General features: G+C 37.3%; 1 pseudogene; it reads right to left on the bottom strand.

Moving 5' to 3' along the window:
• Positions 1–3,521: 3,521 nt before the first annotated feature.
• Positions 3,522–21,138, bottom strand: part of LOC118619651 — a 65,070-nt pseudogene continuing 47,453 nt past the window's right edge.

Below are 21,138 nucleotides of genomic sequence, written 5' to 3'. Positions count from 1 at the left end.
TGTGCTTCTTAATCCCTTCACCTTTTTCATCCATTCCCCCAACCCCCTTCCCAACTGGCAACCAACAAAATGTTCTCTGTATCTATGAGAATGTTCCTGTTCTTCCTGTTCATTTTGTTTGTAGATTCCATTGTTGATAGATATGTATTCATTGCCATTTTGTTTGTTCATACATTTTATCTTTTTCTTTAAAAAGACCCTTCATCATTTCATATAATAACGGTTTGGTAGTGATGAACTCCTTTAACTTTTTCTTGTCTGGGAAAGTTTTTATATGTCCCTCAATTCTAAATGACAGCTTTGCAGGATAGAGTAATTTTGGTTGTAGGTTCTTGGTTTTCATCACTCTGAATATTTCTTGCCACTCCCTTCTGGCCTGCAAAGTTTCTTTTGAGAAATCAGCTGACAGCCTAATGGGAACTCCCTTGTAGGTAACTAGCTGCCTTTCTCTCGCTGCTTTTAAGATTCTCTCTTTGTCTTGAACCTTTTGCATTTTGATGATGATGTGTCTTGGTGTGGGCCTCTTGGGGTTCATCTTATTTGGGACTCTCTGTGCTTCCTGGACTTGTATGTCTGTTTCCTTCACCAAGTTAGGAAAGTTTTCCGCCATTATTGTTTCAAACAGGTTTTCAATTTCTTGTTCTCTCTCTTCTCCTTCCGGCACCCCCAAGATGCGAATGTTGGCACGCTTGAAGTTCAACATGGCGGCGTAGGGAAACGCAGTATCGCGTTCTCCCACAACCACATCCAAGTTACAACAAAACTACAGAACAACCATCATCCAAAACCACCTGAAATCAAGCTGAATGGAAGTCCTACAACTACGGAATTAAAAAAAAAAAGCAGCTACATCCAGACCGGTAGGAGGGGCGGCGCGACGGGCTGGTCCCACACCCAAGTGTGGCGGATAAAAATCAGGAGGCTCCCACGGCTGGGAAGGTCCTTCCTGAGGACTGAGGGGTCCCTATCCCACACCAGGTGCCTCGCTCAGGTTTCCAGTGCCAGGAAGAGAAGTCCCCATAACTTCTGGCTGGAAAAAACAGCGGAAACTGAGGCTCAGGGAAGCTGACCTGGCTGGAGCCACAGGCAGCTCCCTAAAGGTCCCCGCAAGAACTTATCGGACTCTCTCCCTCTAAGCTTGGAGGGAAGGCAGCTCAAGGGGCACCAGAGAAATACAGGGAAGAACTGAGATGTTTGGCACTGGAGCGAGGGCTGGAGAGGGGGCTTCCTCGGGGACAAATGTGCGGTAAGAGGCCTTTGTTCCTCTGGTAAGCCCTTCCCTGGGGCTGCAGACAGAAGCCATATCTGGGACTCCAGCAACCTGGCTCACACTGGTAACCCCGCCCTGCTGACTCCCTGAGGCCCCGCCCTGCCCCACCCAACTTTCAAGCTCACCCAAGCTGTTGCTACTTGCTTAACCATAGGATTGGCCTGTCTTGGATCCTGCTTCAGGTTTTTCCTAAATTCTTTCAAACGAGCAGCATCTGGTCTCAGCGAGCCCCATACCTCTCATTAAGTAATACACTGAAACAAACACAGGGAGCAGCCAAAATGAGGAGACAAAGAAACAGGTCCCAAATGAAAGAGCAGAACAAAACCCCAAGAAAAGAACTAAGCGAAATGGAGATAAGCAACCTAACAGATGCTGAGTTCAAAATACTGCTTATAAGGATGCTCAATGAACTCAGTGAGGGCCTCAAGAGCATAAAAAAGGACCAGTCAGAAATGATCGCTGCACAGTTAGAAACGAAGGAGGCTTTAACTGAAATAAAGAATAATTTACATAGCTTCAATAATAGAGTACATAAATCCAAGGAGCAAACCATCGATTTGGAATATAAGGAAGCAAAAAACGCCCATTCAGAACAGCAAAAAGAAAAAAGAATCCAAAAAAATGAGGATAGTGTAAGGAGCCTCTGGGACAACTTCAAGCATGGGGATATACATTTGAAGAAGACAGAATCTATGACTTCATGGAGATCAGAGTTAAGAATACTAAAACCTCTAAACAAGTTAGCACTACATATTTGATGGATGAGGTGATAGATGAAAATTGAGAATCCATCATCTCACATTAAAAAGGCCACTAATTCAGATCCAGGTGAGGGAGTGAAGGTGGAGTCCAAGGGCAGACATTTTTTGGATTAATGGTGCTCAAGTTGAGTCTTAAAGGATCACTAGAAGTTAGCAGATAAAAGAAGTGAAGGAAGAGCATACAAGATTAATGTGGCAAAGTAAGAAGATAGGCAGAGAAGTATATTATGAATACCTCAGTCTCATTTGAGTAAATGACAAATGTGTGTGTAGCAGTGTCTTATTGTGGTTTTATTTTTTTAATTTTTTTTCTTTATTGATTTTAGAGAGAGAGGAAGGGAGAGGGGGAGAGCGCTAGAAATATTGATAAGAGAGAACATCGATTGGCCACCTCCTGCATGCCCCACACTGGGGATTTGGCCCACAACCTGGGCATGTGCCCTGACCAGAGACCTCTTGGTGCATGGGTTGATGCTTAACCACTGAGCCACACTAGCCAGGCTTATTGTGGTTTTAATTTGCATTTTCCTAATGACTAGTTAGGGTAAGCATCTTCTCATATATTTATTTTGTGTTTTTAATGGAGTATCTGGTGAAAGCTTTTGTTCATTTTTAAATGTATTGTTTCCTTTGCTACTGTTGAGTTTTGAGAGTTTTTTTTATGTTCCCAATACAAGTTCTTTGTCAGATGTGATTTCTAAATATTTCCTCTCTGTCTATGGCTTGTCACTTCATTTTCTTACTGGTTTCTTTCAGAGAGCAAAGTTTCTGAGGTTGATAGAGTTCAATTTTATCAACATTTTATTTTATGGATAACATGTTTAGTATTATATTTAAGAACTATTGATTAACTCAAGATTATAAAGAGTTTGGCTTTTTTTTAACAACTTGTATAGTTATCATCACTTAGATCTTTCATCCATTTGGAATTATTATAATTTTTTAGCTGTAAATTAGATTGTGGCATTTCTTTGTTTTTGCATATAAATGTTCAATCACTTTAGCTATATATTGAAAAGAGATTGGATTATCTTTGCAACTTTTAAGAAATAATTTGGTCATATAGGTATCTTTCTGGGTACTCTATTCTGGGCTGATGAAATGTTTGTCTATCCTTTTGCCAACACTATACTATCTTAATTATATATATGTATAGTAAATCTTAAAAATCAGGTAGAGTCCTTCATCTTTATTCTTCTATTTCAAAATTATTTTGTCTATTCTCACTTCTTTGCCTTTCCATATAATTTATTTTTTGTGTGATAGAAATAGTTTATTTAAATTACAAAAAAACATAATGACAATGTGTACTATTTCAAATATATTCATACATAATCAAATATAGCTGTAGTACATGTTTTCATTGATGTAGATTACCACAAATGCAAGGCAACATATGTAGATCTCTTGTCTTATTCTTTTGTCTATAATACTGTATTGTGTGGTCCAAGCTTTTGGTAGTCTGGCCAATGTGCAACATGCTCCCTTCAGATTAACCTTGTGGATGCTCTTGTTGTGTTGTCTGAACTGTAGTGCCCTGTATTTTGCTTCCGTCTGTAAATTCTGTTGCTTCTGGGGCATTTCCTTGTGGTGCAGAGGACCACAACACAGATGACAGCAATCTGAATGGTTCCAATCACAGCTGCAATTAAGATGTATTGAAATCATACAGGGCCGGGAACAACATACAGTACACTGTAGTCCTTTTTTCACAGTATTGTCCGGTATAACCAGCATCACACCTGCAAGATGGCTCCTGCATATTGATAGAATGTTCGCACTTCCCTTGTATGCAGAAACCATTGTAATGTATGTGGTGTTCTCTGGCACTTTATTCTAATTTGTTAGCATTCTCTGCATAATCTGTTCTTGCATAATGTCCATCTTCAGATTTAGTAGTTGTGGTTGTGTTATCTTTACATCAACCCAACGACATGACTTTAGTTTTCTGTTTCTGACATGATGCTTCTTAGATTTGACATGCATTATCATAAGATTGCCCATCAGAAGCACAGAGGGGATTAAAGTTGATTTGAGAATAGTCAATGTTGCACACGCACCAGACATCCTCGGCATCTTCATCACATTCTGCACCAAACTGGCAAACATCACAGATGGATATTTCCTTTTGACTGGTTTCTCTTGAGCCTTCATGGATCAGACTTGCTCCCTCTGAGCTCCAGCATTGGGGAGGCAGCTTGAAAGGCACCAGAGACATATGGGGAAGAACTGAATTGTTTGGCATCTCAAGCAAGAGGGGCAGCTTTCTCCTGGACAGACTTGCTGTAGGAGGGTGGTGTTCCTTTAGTAAGCCCTTCCCTGGGGCAGCAGACTGCCACCATATCTGGGACTCACCTTTCCATATAATTTAAATTCAGTTTATCAATATGTACAAAAAGTTTATGCTAGGGCTTTGATTGTAATTTTGCTGAGCTTGTAGATCAATTTCAGAATAACTGACATTTTAATAATCTTTCTATTTTTACAGTGTATCAATTCATAAATGTGTTATAAAAATTTTACTTTATGTTCAAATGTATCTGGGATTTACTCTAATCAGTTATGCACATGCAGCTTTGTGACACAAAAATTATTTTCATGAAGTAAGAAACTCAGAAATCCCTAGAAAGAGCAAACATGACATGCCATGCAGGACCACATGAAGAAGCACCTGGGTCAGTCAAGAGGCAGAAAGGGCAAAGGGAAAAGAACATGGACCAAAGCCTCTATTTTGTTCTCTACAGAAAGGAATGAGGGGAGCAGCACAGAGAAGTGAGAATAAATTTAGGATTAGATGATTTGAATAATTTCAGTGAGCTCTAGACCATACGGATGATGTAGAGTTGTTCTGTAATTAGCCCTTGGGTGACTAGAGGAGAAGAAATACTGGGTTGGTGTGTGAGAATTAGATAAAGCAAGTGATTGGGGATATAGCCTCAGGATTAATTGGTTTGTATATAAAAAGTGTGCTCAAAAGACAGTAGCTTGTTTGCTGTCTTTAGGAATTAGCTAGTCCTGAGTGGGACAATCTTTTTCTATACATCAAGTCCCTTAAGATGTCAAAACATTATCAAATACAGAAAATAAAAATAAAAAACATTATTAATATAAATAGTCACTGTCAGAATGGAGAAAAAGAAGGTTTATTTTTATAGATTTATTTATGTCTCTATCTTGTATCCTGTGATTTTTTTTATATATCTACTTAAGAAATTATCTTGTATCTTGTGACCTTGGTAAACTCATTTATTAGTTCTAGAAGCTTTTCTGTGGATTTCTTGGAATTTTCAATGTAGACATTTGTTGGATAACAGAGTTGTAGTGTTTCCTTTTCAACCTCTTCCTTTTGTTTTCTCTCTGCTGTATTGTCTTACTATATTTTTTATTTCTTATGTAAATTTTTATTTTCTTAATTAATTTATTAATTTATTTTTTGTTCAGCTTCAGTGTAAAGATTAATAATACTTAAATAGCCCTGGCCGGTTTGGCTCAGCGGTTAGAGCGTTGGCCTGCGATCCTGAGAGACCCGGGTTCGGTTACCGCTAAGGGCGCATACTTCTGTTGCAGTTTGTCCCCGGCCCTGGTTGGTTGTGTGGGTTGCAGCCACTCGATGTGTTCCTTTCACATCAATGTTTCTCTCTCTCTCTCTGTTCCTCTCTCTCCCTCCCACTCTACCCGAACAAAAAATGGAAAAATGTCCTCGGGTGAGGATAAAAAAAAAAGAAAAGAAAAAAGGAAAAAAATAATACTTAAATAGTATCTAAAGACTAGCAAATCACATCCAGAAATACATCAAAAAATTATTCACCAAGACCAAGTGGGATTTATCCCAGGGATGCAAGGCTGGTACAATATCCGCAAATCAATAAATGTGATACACCACATAAAGAAAATGAAGAATAAAAACCACATGATCATATCAATAGATGCTGAAAAAGCAATCAACAAAATCCAGCATCCACTTCTGATAAAAACGCTCAGCAATGTGGGAATAGAAGGATCATATCTAGACATAAAAAAGGCCATATATGAAAAACCTACAGCCAACATCATACTCAATGGGCAAAAACTAAAAGCATTTCCCTTAAGAACAGGAACAAGACAAGGATGCCCACGTTCACCACTCTTATTTAACATCGTACTGGAAGTCTCAGCCATAGCAATCAGACAGGAAGAAAAAATGAAAGGGATCCAAATTGGAAAGGAGGAAGTGAAATTGTCATTATTTGCAGATGACATGATACTGTACATAGAAAACCCCAAAGACTCCACCAAAAGTTTACTAGACTTAATAAATGAATTTGGCAAAGTAGCAGGATACAAAATTAACGTCAAGAAATCGATGGCATTCTTATACACCAATGATGAACTCACAGAAAGAGAAACTAAGAAAACAATCCCAGTTACCAGTGAGGTAAAAAAATTAAGATACTTAGGAATAAACTTAACCAAAGAAATAAAGGACCTATTCGCAGAAAGCTACAGGTTATTTAAAAAAGAAATAGAGGAAGATATAAAAAAGTGGAAGCACATACCTTGTTCATGGATTGGAAGAACTATCATCATTAAAATGCCCGTACTACCCAAAGCAATCTATAAATCCAATGCAATCCCCATCAAAATACCAATGACATACTTCACAGAACTAGAACAAACACTTCAAAAGTTCATATGGAACCAAAAAAACCCCCAAATAGCCACAGAAATCATGAAAAAGAAGAACAAAGTTGGAGGGATCACATTACCAGATTTCAGGTTATACTACAAAACCACTGTAATTCAAATAGCCTAGTACTGGCACAAGAACAGGCATATAGACAAGTGGAACAAAACAGGGAACCCAGAAATATATCCAAGACAATATGCTCAATTAATATTTGACAAAGGTGTCAAGAGCATACAGTGGAGTAAAGACGGCCTCTTTAATAAATGGTGTTGGGAAAATTGGACAGCTACATGCAAAAAAAAAAAAATGAAACTAGACCATAACTTACACCATACACAAGAAGAAACTCAAAATGGATAAAAGACTTAAATCTGACTCATGAATCCATAAAAATCCTAGAAGAAAATGTAGGCAACAAAATTTCAGACATTATACGCAGCAGAATTTTCACTGATACATCACCTAAGGCAACAGAAACAAAGGAGAAAATGAATGCATGGGACTACATCAAACTCAAAAGCTTCTGCACAGCAAAAGAAACAATCATCAAAATGGAAAGGCAACCCACTGTATCGGAGAGCATAATTGCCAATGACATATCAGATAAGGGGTTAATTTCCAACATATATAGAGTGCTCATAGAACTCAACAAAAGGAAGACAAAGAACCCAATTAAAAAATGGGCAGAGGAACTAAATAGAAACCTCTCCAAACAGGACATACAAATGGCTAAGAGACATATGAGGAATGCTCAACATCACTAATCATCAGAGAAATGCAAATTAAAACAATAATGAGGTATCACCTCACACTTGTCAGAAGGGCTGCCATCAACAAATCACCAAACAACAAGTGTTGGAAAGGGTGTAGAGAAAAGGGGACTCTAGTATACTGCTGGTGGGAATGCAGACTGGTGCAGCCACTATGGAGAACAGTATGGTGTTACCTCAAAAAATTAAAAATTCAATTTCCATCAGACCCAGTGATCCCACTTCTAGGAATACACCCTAAGAAGTCTGAAACACCAATCAGAAAGAATATATGTACCCCCATGTTTGTAGCAGTACTATTTACAATAGCTAAGATCTGGAAACAACCTAAATGCCCATCAGTAGACGAATAGATAAAAAGGCCCTGGTTCATATACACAATGGAGTACTATGCAGCTGTAAGAAATAAAGATCCCTTATCTTTTGAGAAGACATGGAAAGTGTCATCCTACGCAAAACAAGCCAAATAGAGATAGACAAGTATCATATGATCTCACTTATTTGTGGACTATAATGAACATAACAGTCTGAGGAATGGGGCGGTCCCAGAGATGTGGAAGTGGGGTACAGACTGACAATCCCCAGAAGAGGGGGTGGTGGGAGAGAGATAAACCACGGAACTTATATACATGTATGCATGAACAATGGACATGGACAGCAAAGCTGGGGAGAGGGCGAGGAGGGAGAGGGAGGGGTGAATCAGTGGGAGAAAAAGGAGAAACATCTGTAACAAAAATAAATTAATTAATTAATAAAAATAGTATATAAACTATGGTCAAGTTAAATATACAAGTACAATATGATATACGTGCTAAGATAATAGTGTACTGTCTGTGTGGCAGGAATGAGTATACTAATTATGACTGAGGAAGCTAGAGAGGCCTTCACTAATAGGGCTTTAAAAGAAGAATAAGAGTCTGTTGGATAACTAAAAGGGGAATACATCCTAAGAAGAAAGAATAACATATATGAAAAGGCAGAAAACTGAATGAGTAGAATATACTTTGGAAATAAAAAGTTCAACTTCACTGGAACAAAGAGAGAGGAGCATCAGGGATAATTGGAAACAAATATTTGGGACAGATTATGATCCAAATATGACTTGTTCCAGATTTTAGAAATAATTCTGTAACTAATAAAGAACCATAAAGATATTTAAAGCCAGGAAGTAAACATTGAGATTTGTCATTTAAATATATAGCAAAGCAAAATTTAGTGTGATTGAAAATTTACAATAGTTTTATATTATTAAGATAAATTGTTAACAGATATATCAGATTAGGAAAGCAGCTGGCTACTTTGACCTTACCCCCTTTTCATCAAAACATTTATTAAAAAGCATAAGACAAAGAAAATTGGCAGAGCATTATGAACTATGAATGTTTATCAACAATTTATCATACTCCAGAATAATTTGTTTTTCTAAACAAAGCCTAATTTAGGCTTTAAAACACAGCCAAACAGAAAAATAAAAAAAGGAAGAAAGAATGAAACAAATATTACTATGTTCTCTTTCTGCATATATGCAAAGCCTTCAATAGGAGAAGCAGTAGAGGATAGTAGTGAAGAGTATGAGCACAAGTCAATGACCTATGTTTAAACACATGGTTCTAAAATTTATTTGTTCTATGTTCTTAAAATTTTTTATTTTAACTCAATTTTCATTTTGGAACATTTATATATTAATATTATTTGCATTAAAGTTGTTGAGGTTTTTATTTGTGGAATATAATAAACATAACAGTCTGAGGAATGGGGTAGTCCCAGAGATGTAGAAGTGGTGTCCAGACTGAAAATCCCCAGAAGAGGTGCTAGTGGGGGAGAGATAAACCACAGAACTTATATGCATGAATGCATGAACAATGGATACGAACAACAAAGCTGGGAACAGGGCAGGGAGGGAATCTGTGGGGGGAAAAGGAGAAATATCTGTAACAAAAATTAATTAATAAAAAAAAAAGTTGTTGACTTCCGGTCAAGATGGCAGCGTAGGTAAACGCAGTATTGCGTCCTGCCACAACCACATCAAAGTTCCAACTAAACTACAGAACAACCATCATTCAAAACCGCCTGGAATCAAGCTGAATGTAAGTCCTACAACTACTGAATTGAAGCAGCAGCTACATCCAGACTGGTAGGAGGGGCGGCGGTGCGAGGGGCGGCGGCGGCGGCGCGACGGGCTGGTCCCACAACCAAGTGTGGTGAATAAAAATCAGGAGGCTCCTGCGGCTGGGAAGGTCCTTCCTGAGGACTGAGGGGTCCCTGTCCCACACCAGGTGCCCCACTCAGGGTTCCAGTGCCAGGAAGAGAAGTCCCCATAACTTCTGGCTGGAAAAACCAGCGGAAACTGAGGCTCAGGGAAGCTGACCTGGTTGGAGCCACAGGCAGCTCCCTAAAGGGTCTGCGCACGGACTTATCGGACTCTCTCCCTCTAAGCTCGGAGGGGAGGCAGCTCGAGGGACACCAGAGACATACAGGGTAGAACTGAGCTGTTTGGCTCTGGAGCGAGGGCTGGAGAGGGGGCTTCCTCGGGGACAAATGTGCTGTAAGAGGCCTTTGTTCCTTTGGTAAGCCCTTCCCTGGGGCTGCAGACAGAAGCCATATCTGGGACTCCAGCAACCTGGCTCACACTGGTAGCCCCGCCCTGCTGACTCCCTGAGGCCCCGCCCCACCCCACACAACTTTCAAGCCCACCCAAGCTGTTGCCACTTGCTTAACCATAGGATTGGCTGGTCTTGGACCCTGCTTCAGGTTTTTCCTAAATTCTTTCAAACGAACAGCATTGGGTCTCAGCGAGCCCCATACCTCTCATTAAGTAATACACAGAAACAAACACAGGGAGGCAGCCAAAATGAGAAGACAAAGAAACAGGTTCCAAATGAAAGAGCAGAACAAAACCCCAATAAAAGAACTAAGCCAAATGGAGATAATCAACCTAACAAATAACTGAGTTCAAAATACAGCTTATAAGGATGCTCAATGAACTTAGTGAGAACCTCAGTGAACTTAGAGAGGGCCTCAAGAGCATAATAAAGGACCAGTTAGAAATCATGGATACACAGTTAGAATTGAAGGAGGCATTAACTGAAATAAAGAATAATTTACACAGCTTCAATAATAGAGTATGTAAATCCAAGGAGCAAACCATAGATTTGGAATATAAGGAAGCAAAAAATGCCCAATCAGAAAAGAAAAAAGAATCCAAAAAAATGAGGATAGTGTAAGGAGCCTCTGGGTCAACTTCAAGTGTGCCAACATCTGCATTATGGGGGTGCCCGAAGGAGAAGAGAGAGAACAAGAAATCGAAAACCTGTTTGAAACAATAATGGCAGAAAACTTTCCTAACTTGGTGAAGGAAACAGACATACAAGTCCAGGAAGCACAGAGAGTCCCACACAAGATGAACCCCAAGAGGCCCACACCAAGACACATCATCATCAAAATGCAAAAGGTTCAAGACAAAGAGAGAATATTAAAAGCAGCAAGAGAAAGGCAGCTAGTTACCTACAAGGGAGTACCCATTAGGCTGTCAGCTGATTTCTCAAAAGAAACTTTGCAGGCCAGAAGGGAGTGGCAAGAAATATTCAGAGTGATGAAAACCAAGAACCTACAACCAAAATTACTCTATCCTGCAAAGCTGTCATTTAGAATTGATGGACATATAAAAACTTTCTCAGACAAGAAAAAGTTAAAGGAGTTCATCACTACCATACCGTTATTATATGAAATGATGAAGGGTCTTTTTGAAGAAAAAGATAAAATGTATGAACAAACAAAATTGCAATGAATACATATCTATCAACAATAGAATCTACAAATAAAATGAACAGGTAGAACAGAAACATTCTCATAGATATAGAGAATATTTTGTTGGTTGCCAGTTGGGAGGGGGGTTGGGGGAATGGGTGAAAAAGGTGAAGAGATTAAGAAGTACAAATTCATTGCTAGACTGACAAACCTCAAAGGGAAAGGGGTTGGGGGGGGGGGAAATAAACCAAATAACTTATATGCATAACCAATGGACACAGACAATAGTGTAGGAAAAGGGGGGAGTGGGGAGGAGGGGGTCAATGGGGGAAAAATGTGGAACATCTGTAATACATTTTACATCCAACAATAAAGATTTGGGGAAAAAAAGGTTGTTGAGGTTTAAGTGTGATAAATGTAAAGTTCATATAACTGTGTATAGTAGCATTTAATATTCTTTAGTTTATTCCATTCGTAAGGTTGTTTCTATAAATCTACCTGGAGATTCCAACATGTAATATGAGACTAAATATAAATGTGTTTGGATCCAAGTTAGATATTAAAAAAATTAAAGAGGTATTTCAGAGAAATGTTTAAAATCAACAGCTACTTGCAGAAAAATGAAACTAGACCATCAATTTACACCCTACACCAAAATAAACTCAAAATGGATAAAAGACTTAAATGTAACTCATAAATCCATAAAAATCCTAGAGGACACTGTGGGCAAAACAAAATCTCAGACATCATACGCAGCAGAATTTTTACTGACACATCACCTAAGGCAATAGAAACAAAGGAGAAAATGAACACATGGGACTACATCAAACTCAAAAGCTTCTGCACAGCGAAAGATACAATCATCAAAACGGAAAGGTTACCCACTGTATGGGAGAGCATAATTGCCAATAATATATCAGATAAGGGGTTAATTTCCAATACATATAGAGTGCTCATACAACTCCACAAAAGGAAGACAAAGAACCCAATTAAAAAATGGGCAGAGGAGCTGAATAGACACCTCTCCAAACAGGACATACAAATGGCTAAGAAACATATGAAGAAATGCTCATCATCACTAATCATCAGAGAGATGCAAATCAAAACAACAATGAGGTATCACCTCACACCTGTCAGAATGGCCGCCATCAACAAATCATCAAACAACAAGTGTTGGCGAGGGTGTGGAGAAAAGGGGACTCTAGTATACTGCTGTTGGGAATGCAGACTGGTGCAGCCACTATGGAAAACAATATGGTGTCACCTCAAAAAATTAAAAATTGATCTTCCATTTGACCCAGTGATCCCACTTCTAGGAATATACCCTAAGAAGCATAAAACACCAATAAGAAAGAATATATGTACCCCCATCTTTGTAGCAGCACTATTTACAATCACTAAGATCAGGAAACAACCCAAGTGCCCATCAGTAGACGAATGGATCAAAAAGCTGTGGTACATATACACAATGGAGTACTACACAGCGGTAAGAAAGAAAGATCTCTTATCCTTTGAGACTACATGGAGGGACCTGGAAAGTATCATCCTAAGTGAAACAAGCCAAACAGAGAAAGACAAATTTCATATGATCTCACTTATTTGTGGAATATAATGAACATAACAGTTTGAGGAATGGGGTAGTCCCAGAGACGCGGAAGCGGGGTACAGACTGACAATCCCCTAAGGAGTGGGGAGGTGGGGGAGGGATGAACCACAGAACTTATACGCATGTATGCATGAACACTGGACATTGACAACAATCTGGGGAAGGGGCAAGGAGGGGAGTGCGAGGGGGGAATCAGTGGGGGGAAAAAGGAGAATCATCTGTCACAAAAATTATTCAATAAAAAAAAATCAACTTATACAAAAGACAAGTGGGGCAAAGGACACTCAAAACGTTTGAAAGGTTTCTTAAAATTAACAAATACTGCAAAATTCATGACAAAATTTAAAATAGGTCTATGAATCAAGCAAGTATAAATTAAATTGAGAAACCATTTTCAATTTAAGTACCTCCAAAACACTACACATTAAATAAAATTTACTACTTAAGGTTCAGTGCATTTTGGCTGTTGAGAAGCAAATAATTCTAACTTATCTGAAGTGTAGGTTAAAGGAGCTTTAACCTTAAAACTGTATGTATTCCTTGGTAAAGGCAGGGGTGGTGCCTGGGGTGGAGAGACGAGACTTGAACCCAAAAGGATACAAAATAAAAATCAAATATATCATACAAGCAATAAGATCTCTAATCAAATGCAAAACATTTTAAATCTTTTTATTGAAATAGACCTATAAGAAAAAATAATGATAAAATAGCATTGTGTGATGATAAATTAGATTCATAAAGACAAGAAAAATGATGATTAAGTGGGAGATAATGATACATCATATTCTTTGTTCTATTTTATTAATTAAAAAGTTAGTTGATTAAAGCTTTTTGAAAATTATATTAAAATTTAAAACAAGGTTTCATCTATTTAAATGTAGAATTTAAAACAGAATTTTAATCATTAAAATAAAATTTCAGATCCAAGGTGGCAGTGGAGTAGGTAAATGTTACACTCACCTTCTCCCAGGACCAAAATAAAATTATAACTAAAATATAAATCATGCAACCTGAATAACCAGCTGAAGACTGGCTAAAGAGAAGTCTTATAACCAAGTATTTACAGAAGTAGTCACATCAAGAATAACAGGAAGGCGGCAATGTGAAAAAAGGCTGGCCCAGTTTCCACAGGCAGCAGCTGAGATTCTGGAGGGATATTTGAGCTACAAAAGATTCCTCTGAGAAGCATGGGGTTTCAACCCCAAAATGGGTTGAGCTCCAGCTCAGAACACCGGAGTCAGAAGAGATGCCCACATAACATCTGGCTATGAAAAGCAATAAGGATTCTGTCCACCAGGGAAAGACAAAATCAGCTAGAGACAAGGTGCCCTCTTATTTATTTATTTACTTATTTTTTTATTTCTTTATTTTATTTATGTATTTATTTACTTATGTATTTATTTCTTTTTATTACACATGTTTTACCTTTTTCGCTCTTTGACACTTTCCTCTCTATTCCCATTCTCCTCCTTCACAGTATTGTTGTCTATGTCCACTGACTATGCATATATGCATGCAAGTTCACAGGTTTATCTCTTCCCTCCTTCCTCCCCTTCATGTGAGGTTTGTCAGTCTGATCCCTACTTCCATGTCTCTGGGTCTATCTTGTTCATCAGTTTATTTTGTTTATTATATTCCACAAATAAGTGAGATCATGTGATATTTGTCTTTCTCTGGTTGACTTATTTCACTTAGCATAATATTCTCAGGTCCCTCCAAGTTGTCTCAAAGGATAAGAGATCTTATCACCTGCATAGTATGCCATTGTGTATATGTACCACTGTTTTTTTTATCTACTCACCTATTTATGGACACTTGGGTTGTTTCCAGATCTTAGCTATTGTAAATAGAGCTGCTATGAACATAAGGCTGCATATATTCTTTCTGATTGGTGTTTCAGGCTACTTAAGATATATTCCTAGAAGTGGGATCACTAGGTTAAATGGTAGTTTAATTTTTAATTTTTGAGGAAACACCATATTGTTTTTCATGGTGGCTGCACCAGTCTGCATTCCCACCAGCAGTGTACTAGAGTCCCCTTTTCTCCACACTCTTGCCAGCACTTGTTGTTTGATGATTTGTCAATGGCGGCCATTCTTTGTCTTCCTTTTCTTGAATTGTATAAGCACTCTATATATTTTGAAACTTAACCCCTTATCTGATGTACATTGGCAATTATGCTGTCCCATACAGTGGATTCCCTTTCCATTTTGATGGTTGATTCTTTTCTGTGCAAAAGCTTTTGAGTTTTATGTAGTCCATGCGTTCATTTTCTCCTTTGTTTCTTTTGCCTCAGGTGATGTATCAGTGAAAATTCTGCTGTGTATGACATCCGAAATTTTGATGCCTACATTTTCTTCTACAATTTTTATAGATTCACGGGTCACATTTAAGGCTTTTATCCATTTTGAGTTTATTTTTTGTGTATGGTGTAAATTGATTTTCTAGTTTCTTTTTTTTTTGCATGTAGCTGTCCAATTCTCCCAACACCATTTATTAAAGAAGCTGTCTTTACTCCACTGTATACTCTTGCCACCTTTGTCAAATATTAATTGAGCATATTCTCTTGAGTTCATTTCCAGGTTCTCTGTTCTGTTCCACTGGTCTATATGTCTGTTCTTGTGCCAGTACCAGGCTGTTTTGATTACAGTGGCTTTGTAGTATAACCTGATATCTGGTATTGTGATCCCACCTACTTTGTCCTTCTTTTTCAAAATTGCTGTGGCTATTCGGGGTCTTTTTTGGTTCCATATGAACTTTTGAAGTATTTTTTTTTGTTCTGTGAAATATGTCATTGGTATTTTGATGGGGATTGCATTGAATCTATAGATTGCTTTGGGTAGTATGGACATTTTAATGATGTTAATTCTTCCAATTCATGAAAAAGGTATGTGCTTACACTTTTTTATATCTTCCTCTATTTCTTTTTTCAATGTCCTGTTGTTTTCTGCAAATAGGTCTTTTACTTCTTTGGTTTAGCTTATTCCTAGGTATCTTAATTTCTTTGCCACAATGGCAAATGGGATTGTTTTTTCAGTATCTCTTTCTGTGAGTTCATTATTGGTGTATACAAATGCGGTCGATTTCTTGATGTTAATTTTGTGTCCTGCTACTTTGCCAAATGCATTTATTAAGTCTAGTAGGTTTTTGATGGAGTCTTTAGGGTTTTCTATGTATAATATCATGTCATCTGCAAATAATAACAGTTTCACTTCCTCCTTTCCAATTTGGATCCCTTTTATTTTTTCCCTCATGTCTCATTGCTGTGGCTAAGACTTCCAGTACTATGTTAAATAAGAGTGGCAAAAATGGGTATCCCTGTCTTGTTCCTGTTCTTAAGGGAAATGCTATTAGTTTTTGCCCATTGAGTACAATACAATGTTGTCTCTAGGTCTGGCATATCTGGCCTTTATTTTATTGAAATAAGATCCCTCTATTCCCACATTGCTGAGTGTTGTTTCAGAAATGGGTGCTGGATTTTGTTGAATGGTTTTTCAGCATCTATGGATATGATCATGTGGTTTTTATCTCTCATTTTGTTTATGGGGTGTATCAGATTTTTTGATGTGCGAATATTGTACCAGTCTTGCATCCCTGAGATGAATCTCACTTGGTCCTGGTGAATAATTTTATTGATGTATTGCTGGATATGATTTGCTAGTATTTTGATAAGGATTTTTGCATCTATCTTCATCAGGGATATTGGCCAGTAGTTCTTTTTTTGTAGTGTCCTCATCTGGTTTTGGAATTAGAATTATGCTGTCCTCATAAAACGAGTTTTGAAATCTTTCTTTCTTTGAATTTTTTGAAATAGCTAGAGGAGAATGGGTGTTAGTTCTTCTTTGAATGTTCCGTGAAATTTGCCATGAAGCTGTCTGAGCCTGAGTTTTTGTTTGCTGAGAGAGTCTTGATTACATCTTCAATTTTCTTCATTATTATTGGTCTGATCTCTTCCCAGTTTAGTTATGGGAGACTATGTGTTTCTAGAAATTTGTCTACTTCACTTAGATTCCCTAATTTGTTGCCATATAATTTTTCATAGTATTTGATAATGATCCTTTTTATTACTGTGGTGTCAGTTGTTACTTCTCTGTTTTTATTTCTGATTTTGTGTATTTGGGTTCTCTCTCTTTGTTTTTGGTGGGTCCAACACTCTTATTTATCTTTTTGAAAAACCAGCTCTATGTTTCATTGATCCTTTGAATTGTTTTTGTTGTTGTTGTTGTTTTTATCTCTGTGTTATTTATTTCTGCTCTAATTTTTACAATGTCCTTTCTTCTACTTGGTCTGGAGTTTTCTTTTTGTTTGCTTTCTAGTTCTTTAGGCTGTAAGGTTAGATAGTCGATTAGAAATTTTTCTTGTTTCTTGAGGTAAGCCTGTAGTGCTATGCACTTCTCTTTCAGAACTGCTATTGTTGCATCCCATATATTTTGTGTTGTTTTGTGTTTATTTTCATTGTTTTCTAGGAAGTTTTTAATTTCTTTCTTGATCTCCTTGGCAACCCATTAATTGTTTGATAACATGCTACTTAGCCTCCATGTTTTCAAATGGCTTTGCACATTCTTGTTACAATTGACTTCTAGTTTCATGCCATTGTGATCTGAGTAGTCGCTTGATATGATTTCAATCTTCTTGAACTTGTAGAAATTTTGTTTGTGTTCTAACATGTAGTCAATCTTTGAGAATGTCCCATGTGCACTTGAGAAAAATATTAATTCTGTTGTTTTGGGAGTATAATTCTCTGTGGCTGTTTATTAAATTAATTTGATCTAGTGCTTCATTTAGAATCTCTGTTTTCTTGTTAATTTTTTGTCTTGAGGATCCATCCAGTGATATCAGCAGGATGATGAAGTCCTCTGGTATGATTGTATTACTGATGATATCTTTTTTGAAGTGCTCCAGAAAAATTTTAATATATTTTGGTGCTCCTATATTGGGTGCCTATATGTTTACCAAGGGTATAACCACCTATTGGAGTGATCCTTTCAATATTATGCAGTGGCCTTCTGTCTCTAGTTATGGCCTTCATTTTGAAATCTAATTGATCAGATATGAGTATTGCTACCCCAGCCTTTTTTTTCTTTACATTTTCTTGGAAGATGTTTTGCCATTTTCTCACTTTCAACCTATTTGAGTCTTTTGTTGTGAGGTGGGTCTCTTATAAACAACATATATGTGAGTTATGCTTTCTTAGTCAATCAGCTACTTTGTGTCTTTTTATTGGAGCATTCAATCCATTTACATTAAAGGCAATTACTTATATGCACTTATATATTGCTATTTATATTTAGTGTGCTTATATTTTTCTGTCTATTTCTTCTACTAAATACAGCAGTCCTTTGAACATTTCTTGCAGTGCTGATTTGGTGCTAATATATTTTCTAAGCTTTTTTTTTTTTTTTTTTTTTTTTTTTTGTCTGTGAAGCTTTATTTGACCTTCTATTTTAAATGATTGCCATACTGGATAAAGTAGTCTTGGATTCGGATCCTTGTTTTTAATGACTTTATTTCATGCCATTCTCTTCTGGCCTATAGTGTTTCTGTTGAGAAGTCAGCTGAGAGCCTTATGGGGGTTCCTTTGTAGGTAACCTGTTGCTTATCTCTTGCTGCCTTTAGGATTTTCTCTTTGTCTTTAATGTTTGGCATTTTAATTATTATGAATCTTGGCGTGGACCTGTTTAAGTTCCCTGGGGCTCTCTGTGCTTCTTGAAGTTGAATGCCTTCTTCCTTTACCAAATTAGGAAAGTTTTCTGTCACAATTTTTTCAAATATATTCTCTAACCTTTGCTCATTTTCTTCTTCTTTGGGGACTCCTATGATGTGAATATTATTATGTTTCCAGTTGTCCCACAGTTCTCTTAAGCTGTGTTCTTGGTTTTGTTTTTTGTTTTTTTCATTTTCTGATTGGTTGATTTTTTTATACCTTGCCTTCTAATTCACTGATCCGGTCCTCAGCTTACTCTTTTCTGCTGTTTAGTCCTTTCAATGTGTTCTTTATTTCTGCTGTATCATTCTTCATTTCTTCTTGGTGATTTTTCTTTTCCAGTTGGTTGATTTTCAATATTTCTATATCTTTACTTGTGGTGCTGATGTCCTTACTCATGCTGTTGAGTTTCCTCATGATCATGGCTCTGAACTCTACCTCTGATAACTTGCCTAACTGCATTTTATTTATCTCATCTTCAGTAGAGATCTTTTGTTCTTTCATTTTGGATTTGTTTCTTTGTTTCACCATTTTGGCTAACTCATTGGGTTTTGGAGCCTCCCAAGTTTTTTCTGAGGGTGTTGATTTTCTGTTCTTTGTGGCTCCCTCTACTGGGTTTGGATGAGCATGGGTGGACCAACGTTAAACATCACTGTCAAGTATTACTTTCCTGGGTAGATTTGCAAGCCCAGGAAAGGTTCAGTGTTCCTCTAGCTTTTTGCCTGGAGGCTTTTACTCTCAGTTACTTGAAGAGCCTTGGGTTTTCAGTGGAATAAAAAACTCCCTCAGGTGTTCAGCGTAAGAGGATTTACCAAGGGTGTTGCAGATGCTGGTTGTTATTGAGTCTCAATTTGCATTTTTTGGCCCAGCTGTGTGGAGTTGGATCTCTGAGGGAGGGGCTGCTGCTTCTCCCTAGAGTTTGGCAAGGAGCAAGATGGCCACCATCCTGCATGGCTGCAACTCAGCTAAAACTCTGTGCACTCTCCAAATCCAGAGTGTTCCTACACAGTTCCAGTGCAGTCCACCCTTCCTCTCCTGGAGACCAAGGCGAATGGCTATAGCTAATTTAGTGCTGTATCAGGGTTCTCACACTGTGGAGCCAGCTTGGTATTTTAACCCAGAGGGTGCTGCTCACTGCTAAGACCACTGCTGTCTGTGAACTCCCAGACCCCCTCTCATGCTTCCACAGAGGTACCAGGCTTGATTCAATATTCCTGGTTTTATGGTCTTTTCAAGCTGCTTTTTTGTTGCTTTTTCCTGATGACTTGTCTTTATTTTAGTTGTAATTCCAGTTTGGTCCTGGGAGGTTGTCTGTGTAGCTTCTATTTACTCTGACACCATTTTGGAATCCAACATTACAATATTTGAAAAAAAGAATACTCTGGAAAAAGAAAAGAGAAGGTTGGATGAAGCAGAGGATCAAATCAACAAATTGAAAAACAAGATAGCAGAAAACACCAAATTAGAGCAGAAAATAGAAAACAACAATTCTTAAAGTGAGGGTAGTTTAAGGGACCTTTGGGACAACATAAAGCATTACAACATCTGCATCATGAAAGTACCAGAAGGAAAAGAGAGAGAGCAAAGAATAGTGACAAGAAAGTTCCCCAGAAGAAACTTTTGAAGAAAAAAAAAAAAGACACAGAAGTCCCAGAAGGACAGAGAGTCCCAAAAAAGATGAACCCAAAGAGGCCTACACCAAGACACATCATAAGTAAAACAGCAAAAGTTAAAAACAAACAGAAAACCTTAAAAGTCACAAGAGAAAGACAGTTAGTTACCTATAAGGGAACTCCTGTAAGACTATCAGCTGATTTCTCAAAAGAAACTTCTCAGACAAGTAGGGATTGGCATGAAATATTCAATGTGATGAAATGCAAAGACCTACAATAAAAACTAATTTACAAAGCAAGACTATTATTTAAAATTTTAAATATTTAAAATTAAAGTAGAAATAAAAAGTTTCCCAGACCAAAAATTAAAATAAAAATAAAAAATAAGCTATAGTTCACTAACAACAAATCAGTATTACAAAAAAAAAAGTTAAAAGGTCTTCTTGAGGAAGAAGAAAAATAAATAAATAAACAAACAGTGGAACAGAGTTATAAAAATAAAATGGCAATAAATACGTGCCTATCAATAATCACTTTAAATGGCAATAGCTTACATGATCTAATCAAAAAGCATGTGGTAGCTGAATCGATAAGATAACAAGTTCCATTATATATGCTATCTACAAGAGACTGACCTCAGAATGAAAGATTCACACATATGAAAATAAAGGAATGAAAAAGATATTTCATACAAATGGAAATTAAAAAATAGATGGGGTAGCAAAGCTTATATCTAACAAAATAGACTTTAAAACAAAGGCTATAGTATGAGACAAAGAAAGAAACTACATAATTATAAAAGGAGCAATGCAACAGGAGGATACAAACCTTGTAAATATTTAACATCCAAAAATAGAAAACCTAAATTTATAAAGCAAATCTTCATGAACATAAAGAAAAACTTGACAGAAATATAGTTACAGGAGGATATTTTGACACTCATTGACATCAATGAATAAATATTCCAGACAGAAAACCAACAAGGAAACAGAGGTTGT

The sequence above is a fragment of the Molossus molossus genome, unplaced genomic scaffold, assembly GCF_014108415.1.
Source record: "Molossus molossus isolate mMolMol1 unplaced genomic scaffold, mMolMol1.p scaffold_m16_p_7, whole genome shotgun sequence".
NCBI lineage: Eukaryota > Metazoa > Chordata > Mammalia > Chiroptera > Molossidae > Molossus > Molossus molossus.
The sequence above is the reverse complement of the archived record's forward strand: the minus strand, read 5'-3'. Positions and strand labels throughout refer to the sequence as shown.